Below are 9262 nucleotides of genomic sequence, written 5' to 3'. Positions count from 1 at the left end.
AAAAAGTCCTGGAAAAGATCTAAAATATTTATTTATAATTAAGTATTATTTATTTATAAACTAATTTTAAGAAGATCACGTGCTTATAATCAACACGGCTGGCACTTCATTAGTTCTGTAATCTACTCTATGGAAGCATTATAAATAACGTTCGAGGTTACAGAAGTAACCCTTCGTTCCCCGAGGAGGGGAACGGAAGTGCCATAGAGTGGATTGATTGAATCCACGAAATGGGAGGATTCGGTTCAGAAGCCGCTTGTCTGAAAGAGTATTGAACGGGCCAATGAATGCAATGAATTGGCAGCGTAAGCTTGCACAGGTGTACTTCATTGCCAATTATCCCAGCATATAAGCACACCTGGAGCGAGCAGACGCCATCCTTTTAAGCTGAAGAGACTTTCAAACAGCTAAGGGACAGTCATTATGGCGACGGAGTATGGCACTTCCGTTCCCCTCCTCGGGGAACGAAGGGTTACTTCTGTAACCTCGAACGTTCCCCTTCGGTTGGGGAACTTCAGTGCCATAGAGTGGATTGATTGAATCCACGAAATGGGAGAAGTATGGATAGCGCCATAATGACTGCACCTTACCAACGCCCCCGATGAGGGGATTGTCAAGCAAGCGTGACGCACCCACATCATGGGAGGCTCGGTCCTCCAACGTGTCCCTGGCCCTAATTTATCCTACTTCAACAGAAGTTTTACGGATTTAGATATATTTTTGGGAAGTTGTGAGCATCTAGATAATTCTAGGAAAATACGACAGTACGTTGGGAAGCGTGCAATCCCGATAGGGAGGACGCTGCGGAGGCCATCCGTTACCCAAGGGGGGATAGATGGCAGAATTTACATATGGACTAGCCCTAAAATGGGGGAGTACGCATAGCAAAGGAGTGGTTAGCGGGGAGGGAAGACACGGGTCCGCCCAGGGGGGGGGACTTAACCGTGGCGGAATAAGCATATGGGATCGCCTAGTGGGGATCACGCATAGCAGGCACCAAAACGCGGGCTGACCAGCGGGCAGACCTACAACGTAGTGGGCCAGCAAGTGACTCCTCCGCTGAGTCAGTGCTGGGGGCCACGGAGGAATCTGCAGGGCTCACCTGATGGGGAACTTTACTGACAGATAAAAAGGCGCACGTATCTCCGTGTTAGGGAAAATGGCGCAGCAAGCGTGTTTCAACACCCTACCGAATTGTTTCCTCAATCACCAAATGTTACCTAATACCCTTGAGGAAACCGGCTCCACTCGCAGATTGTAAAACCTTGCAAATGTGTTGGGTGTCACCCAGCCCGCAGCTCTACAGATGTCTGTTAGAGGGGCGCCGCGTGCGCGTGCTCGAGAGGATGCGAAGCTCCGAGTGGAGTGCGCATGCGCTCTCGGGGGACGCGGCTCATTTTGGCTCTGATAGTAAAAGAAAGGCATCCACAATCTAGTGGGAACTTATTTCGGTACGGCACTTCCCTGCTGCCGACCGCTATAACAGACGAAGAGCTGCTCAGATGATCTGAACTCTGAGTGCGGGCCGGATAATACGCAAAACGCGAACTGGACAATAAAGAAGGGCTGGGTCTGCCTCCTCCGAGGGCAGCGCTTGCAGGCTCACTACCTCGTATTAAAACGGAGTGGTAGGAACCTTGGGCACATATCGCGGGCGGGGTCTCAGGACGTGAGAGAAAGCCAGCCCAATTACAGGCACGAATCACTGACCGAAAAATGCCTCCGGGTCCCCGACCCTCTAATCGATATCAACGCGACCAGCAGAGCTGTCTTCAGGGACAGAAAGATACTGAGTCGAGGATCGAAGGGATCTGACGCGGCTTGTGTAGCGAGGGCGAGATCCTAAGAGGGCATGAGAGGGGGCGGGGTGGATTAATTCGCTTAACGCCCCTGAGGAACCGGATGATGAGGCTATGCGTTCCCACGGTGCTGCCAGCCACCGCGTCATGAGAGCGGAGATGGCAGCCACGTAACCTTGAGTGTGGAGGGCGACAGCCTGCTCTCCAACTTCTCTCGGTGTAAAGAAAGCACAACGCTGATCTGGCAAATTACGGGGGTCTTCTCAGCGAGAGACACACCATTCAGTGAATAGACTCCACGTCAGGGCATAGGCGCGCTCGGGGAGGGGGCTCTAGCCCGAGTGACGGTATTAGCCACCGCAAACGGAGGTTACCTAAGTCTTCCTCGCGTCTAAAAATCTCCAAAGAACGGCGAGGGTGCCAGGTGGTGCCCTGTCCCTGAGAGAGTAGGTGCTCTCTCGAAGGGACTGCCAGGGGAGGACTATCGCGAGGGAGAGCTCTGACATCCAGGTCCGGTTGAGCCAGAGGGGCGCAACCAGCAACCTGTTCCTCGTCCTCCCTGACCTTGCACAGTAACTGCGCAAGCAGGCTTACTGGGGGAAACGCGTATTTGCGCGTGCCCCGAGGCCAGCTGTAAGCCAGTGCATCCGTGCCGAGAGCACTCGGTCAGGGAAAGAACAACTGGCAATGAGCGATCTCGGGGGAAGCAACAGATCGATCTGGGCTTCCCCGAATCGCGCCCATATCAGCTGAACAGACTCGGGGTGGAGTCTCCATTCTCCAGGACGCAAGGCTGCCGTGAGAGCGCATCGGCTGCACGGTTGAGCTTGCCTGAATATGAATGGCGTGCAGCGATTTCAGCCGCGGATGACTCCAGAGGAGCAGACGGCGGGCGAGCTGAGACATGCGGCGAGAGCACATACCCCCTATACGGCTGATATACGCCACCGCCGCCGTACTGTCCGTCCTGACCAGCACGTGTTGCCGCTCCAGCACCGGAAAAAAACGGTGGAGAGCGAGGAACACTGCCAACAGCTCCAAGCGATATGCCAATGCAACTGGGTACCTTTCCACAGGTCCGCAGCCGCATGCCCGCAACGCACAGCCCCCCAGCCCGTGTTGGAAGCGTCTGCTGAAACGACAACAAGACTGGACGCCTGTTCTAGAGACATCCAGGTCTGTAGGAACGAGGGGTCGCTCCAAGGGCTGAGGGCGCGGCGACACAGCGCAGTAACAGAGACTCGGTGTGCGCGCGCGTGCCATGCGCGTCTGGGGACTCGATCGTGAAGCCAGTGCTGAAGTGGTCTCATATAGAATAATCCGAGCGGCATGAAGCGGCTGCGGATGCCATATGCCCCAGGAGCCTCTGAAATAGTTTCAGTGGGACCACTATTTTACTGTCGAGCTCTCTCAGACAGTACAGCATCAGCTGAGCGCGCTCTCCGGAGAGGCGCGCTGCCATGGTGACCGAGTCCAGCTCCAGCCCGAGAGAAGAGATCCTCTGCACGGGGGCGAGTTTGCTCTTTTCTCGGTTGACCTGAAACCCCCACAGGTGGAAGTGCCAGAGCACTTTGTCTCTGTGCATAATCAATTGCTCCGAGAGAGGGCAAAAATCAGCCAGTCGTAAAGAAATCGAGTATGCAGATGCCCGCGAGCCGAAGGGGCGCTGAGGCACCCTCCGCGGGCTTGGTGAGGACCCGCGGAGACAGAGAGAGCCCGAAGGGGAGGGCTTTGTATTGCCAAGCTCGACCTTTAAACGCAAACCGCAGAAACTGACGGTGGCGAGGAAGAGTGGAGACATGGAAATACGCGTCCATCAGGTCTAATGCTGCAGACCAACCCAGAGGACGAACGCACCGATGGATGCGCTTCTGCGTGAGCATTCTGAACGGCAGCTTGTGCAGGCAGCGGTTCAAAACGCGCAGATCTAGGATTGGCCGTGACCCACCGCTCTTTTTGGGCACGATGAAGTGTGGGCTGTAAAACCCGCTCTCCATCTCGGCTGGAGGGAGCGGCTCGATTGCATCCTTCGCCAGGAGGACAGCAATCTCCTCTCGCAAGACAAGGGCGGACAGGGGGCTGACCCTGGTGAATACACACCCGCAACTTGGGGGGCCGTTTCGCAAACTGAATCGCATAGCCGAGTCTGATTGTGCGTATGAGCCACCGCGAAGAGCTGGCCCGCGCTAACCAGGCAGGCAGAGCTCCCGCTAATGGACTCATCGCTACAATCGCTGACGTACCAGCAGTGGGGCAGCGCGGAGTGGGTGTGCTGATCCGGGAAGCTCGCGGGTCCCACGGAAAAGCTGGAGGTGAGATATTTGCTCTCTCTCCGAACCCGAGCTCCGGAGGGGAGGCTCGAGGGGTGGGAGAAAGGAGACCGTCCTCCCAGCGCTCGTGAGCCACTGGCGAAACGCACCGAATCTGCAAGCTAGAAAGCATAGCGTCCCAGACTGGCAGATTTCGGGCTGTCACATCTGGGGAAGTGAAAAGTGCCCTTTCATAATGTTTTCATGGCAGTAAAAAGTGCCGTTGGAAATGGGGCCCCGCCCTCCAGCGGGGAAAGAGCAAGTTCCCTCTTCTCCAGATGGCCTGTCCCAGGGACGCTTCGCGGTCCGTTGCCAGACTTAGCGGCGTTCTGGGCAGGGGGGCTGCCTGCTTCCGAGGTGCCCGACGCGCTCGCTTCGCCAGAGGCGTGTGCGGGGGCGGAGCAGCTCTCGTAGGCGGGCGCCTTCGGCGAGGAGCAGGTATGAATGGCACGGCGGGCGGAGCGGGCTACGGACCGCCGATAAGACATCACCCACCAACTGCTCTCTCACCGCCTTGAATTCCTGGGTGAATTCACAGACGGTGTTGCCGAACATGGCTTGGGATATGGGGAAAGTCAAGAAAGCGGACTTTGTCGACTTTGCGCATATCAGCCAGGGGTGGCGCTCCTGGATAACTAATGTGGACATCGTCCTCCCCAACGCACACGCAGCGGACTCAGTAGTCCGAAGAGCTAAGTCGGCGGCGGTGCGAAGCTCGTAAGCCTGGGTTGGACCCACCCTCGTGCAGCTCGGCCAGCGCCTGCGCTAGGTAGCGCTGGTAGGTGGCTATCGCATGCAAGGCGGAAGCAGCCTGGCCAGCAGCTATGTAAGCTCTAGCTCCGAGGGAGGTAGATAACTTACAGGCTTTGGATGGGAGACGAGGCGGACCCCGCCAAGAAGAGGCGCCGCGCGGATTTACCGCCATCGCGCACTCAACCTGAGGAATCGCCACATACCCCCTGGCTGTTCCACCGTCAAGAGTGGTTAGGGTGGAGGGACACGCAGCACGAGCAGAAAAAAAGTGCTATACAAGACCGCGTGAGCCTACTGTGCACCTCCGGGAAGAAGGGAACGCCTCTCTAGTCGGTCCGGCCGCGGAGCTGGAGGATAAACCATCTCCAACCCACGGCCGAAGCAGCCCGGGAAAGCACGGCTAACATGTCCGTTTCAGGATCCGTAGTGACAGCGCTCACCAGCCCGAAGGAGGCGAGCGGGTCTGGATCATCATCGGACAATGAAAGCCCACCCTCCGATGCCGCGGTGGACGTCTGGTCTCCGGTGTCATCGGGCGTAAGGACGGATCGCTTCCCCCGCCCGAAGCTTGGATGGAGCGCTTAGTGGAGCGGGAGGTCCGCGGGCCCGTGGGCGACGGATTATCTCTCGCTGAAACCCTCAGATCTGCCCGAGTGCCCGCTGCAGAGCAGGGGACAACTGGGGTGGTTCGCCCTTTTGCAAAGGCTAGCCGCTATCTTTACTGCGCAACAGTCATGGCATCGCAATGACGACATGAACTGCCCGCGAGCAGCGCATTAACATACTGGACCCCCCAGAGATGCAACGCAGTGCTCGTGCCCATCATCCAAGGACAGGAAACCATCGCATCCAGAAACGCACAGTCGGAGCGCCGTCCTGAAAAGGACTTGCTGCACGACTGTGTTGCTCTTTCTGTGAAGTTTGCAACTTTATACGCACCGCTCTGGAGGAGCGGACCCAAAGAACGCCAGGCAAGGGAGAAACCCAGCTCGACCGTCTGCCGCTACGTGTACACACTCTGGACCGGGAGAATGCTCTCGTTCGCTCAGAATCGCTGGTCACAGCAGGAGGAACCCTCATCGACTCGATCAGAAAGTCTCTGAAGCGAAAATGATGGCGTCTGCTCGCTCCAGGTGTGCTTATATGCTGGGATAATTGGCAATGAAGTACACCTGTGCAAGCTTACGCTGCCAATTCATTGCATTCATTGGCCCGTTCAATACTCTTTCAGACAAGCGGCTTCTGAACCGAATCCTCCCATTTCGTGGATTCAATCAATCCACTCTATGGCACTGAAGTTCCCCAACCGAAGGGGAACCAGAATTTTTCACTCCAGTTATCTTCGACTTGAAGTTTCCCCCCTTCCACCCCTACTCTCCACCCTTTTCTGATAGGGCGACACGGTGGCTCAGTGGCTAGCACTGTTGCCTTGCAGCAAGAACACAACCGGTACAACCTCCTACAGGGTCGGTTGATGTTTCTGAGCGGAGTTTCTAAGTTCTCCCCGTGTTCGTGTGGGTTTCCCCCGGGTTCCCTGGTTTCCTCCCACCGTCCAAAAACATACACCATAGCCAATCGACTAATCCAAATTATCACCTAAGTTAACACTTCTCACACGGCGACAGCAGGGGAGTTCTCGAGACCTACCTGAGCTCGAACTCCCCTCTGGCTCTTTTAACAGGCTCGAGGATATCACGAGCTCAGGGCTCTCTTCCGGGACAGCATGCCAATTACGCTTTATTGATTATTAGCTAAGTATGAACTCTTGGAAAAGAGCTATTGTTTAAATATGGTTTTATCAAATGGTTTTAAAGTTTAAATAATAAATGTAATTTTGGTTTTGCTACATAAGCGATTGCACCACCTACCAACAGTAAATGCTGCTGTACTTATGACAGGGGCAATTTCGTAGTTTGGCAATTTATTTCAATAATTTGGCAACCATTTAACATTGAATGGAAAACAGTTCGAATTTCCGGTTAGTAAAAATGTTAGCGTTTTATTTTGGATGACACAAAACTCACACTCTGTATGGTTGATTGTATAATAATTTGGTAGACAACTATATTTTATTTATAGTTTGTTAGTTTGTTTGTTTTAGTCATTTGCAGTGATTGTTTTGTTGCCAAGTTTTTTTTTTCTGAACTAATAATTAGATAAGTAAGCTAAGTAAAACAAGGAATCAATTTTTTGGAGCATCTAAAAAAAATGTTTTTTGTGTGTGTGTGTCTGTACTTATGAGTGTTCTGCAGTATTGGAATGCTGTATGGTATATGAGTCTGTCAGAGTCTAAAAACAAAGTTGATGAACCAGATTAAAATCTATTCAAAGATACAAAGAAAGCCTCTTGAGAAATTATACTGTAGGACTGTTTATATTACAAGAACCTCACAAGGCTGGCAAGGAACAATTTCGAACCCTAGTCATGTTGCATCATGAATTTACACCTTTAAAGTCTAAGCATTTATTTAGAGTCCCAAATTGTAATAAAGTGAAATTTAAAAAGTAATTTGTACATTAGGCTGTCTTGGAGCTGAATAAGGTATTATTGTATTAGGGTGTGTCTCTTTGTGAGGAGAATTTATTTATAATGCTGTTATGCATAAGATTTTTCACTCCTCAGAAACCTTCATTCTGGATTGGCCCTTAAAAGGTAGTGTCTAGTTCTGATCATTTCAGTTTAGAAAGATTCTTTAATAATTTACCAACCATAAAAGAAGCAATTAACTGACTTGACTTGAAAAAAAAATTTTTTTTTTCAGCTTATACTTTGCATGCAAAATATTTTTCCTCTTAAATCTGTCCGCCTCTAATAAATCTGAAGTATCAAAGTGAAAGCATGCAAAGACTTAGATGTTTTTGAGATTTTTTAATTAACTTATTAATTGTTGTTTCTATTGTTATTCTTGTTGTTTGATATATTTACAAAGCCTCCATAGTTTCCTCCTTTTCATTTCAATTTAATGTAACGTCTGGCTGTGCCTGCACTGTTGGATTTTTCCTATGGTGAGAACACGCACATCTTTGTACACACACATCCAGTGCCAAGGTATTTTCTTGCGTTTTTTTTTTTTTTTTTTTTTTTTTACTACCAGTGCCAGTTTTAATGAAAATAATTAATTATAATGTAAAAATTAAATAAAAATATTTTTAAGACAAAAGAATTCTGAAAGAAGGGAGGAGTATATAACACACAGTTTTGGTGTAAATAAGCAGTCATGCTAGGTTCATTATCAGCAACAATAAAAATGGTTGGTTTTTAAAGGATACCAATTCAAATTTGAATGACTTGATACAACATACACAATGTCTCTATGAAATACGAAGCAAAAGCCAAATTTAAGCAAATTTACATTGTTGAAAAAAAAGTATATATATTATCTTATATAGGTGCGCAGTGGTGGTAAAAAAAATCTATAAAAATCTATTTTGTTTAACATAAATTATTGGTGCATTTACATTATTTTTATTTATTTATTTGTTTATTTTTGCTGTGGCATGACCGATTTAAATGTGATCAATATATCTGGCTCTTTCTCTGAAATGTTCATCTAAAGCGTTGCTCAATTTTGGCAATGTCTTTTTGTTCAATTTATTATTATTTTTAATGTGAATGATTTCATTGTTTAAAATATTTGTAAAGATTTTTTTTATTGTTTTTTGCACAAACGTCATATTTTTTATGGTAAATTATGGAAAGGTTGGTGTAGCTTTAGTTTAAATATTTACAATATCGCTTTATTACCTGCCTATTACCCACCTAAGATGCTACTTTTGGTTAATTAGTTGTTACTATCGTGAATTAAGTGGGACCAAAAGTTTGATATCCATATAAGTTTAATAAATGTAAACCCTAATTAGCATTTTCAAACAAATCAAATTTCAACATCTATCAAGAAAGCTATTAAAACAATTTTTGCTCTGCTTAATCTTGTATTTATAATACATATTGTATTATAATCTTTGTATGATAAAAATTAATCTATAAAAATTATAAATAAAAAATAAAAAAATAAATTTATATATTTTCAGTTTGATTTGTATACAGGCTGCTGTTCCCTCATGTTTTTTTTTTTTTTTTAACTTTCCACAGCTTAAGAATTATAATTATTTTATTGCACATGAACACATTACACCAAATACAATTTACACAATAAGTCAATCGTACATATTATGACAAGTAGAGAAAAAAATAAACAAAAAAGCAAGAGAAATAAAAATAAACAAAAATTAAGATTAAAAAAATTATGATATTACAGTTTAATTGTCCAGTTTGAATTTAAATAGAGGTCCTGAAATTCATGATTATTATAATTATTATTTACATTTATACACCATGTTTCAATACTGTGTCTTCTCTTGCTAATGCAATAACAAAACTCATTGACCAAGCCATGTAAT

Source organism: Danio rerio, chromosome 22 (assembly GCF_049306965.1).
Source record: "Danio rerio strain Tuebingen ecotype United States chromosome 22, GRCz12tu, whole genome shotgun sequence".
In the NCBI taxonomy this organism is placed as follows: Eukaryota; Metazoa; Chordata; class Actinopteri; order Cypriniformes; family Danionidae; genus Danio; species Danio rerio.
This window is presented reverse-complemented; position numbering follows the sequence as displayed.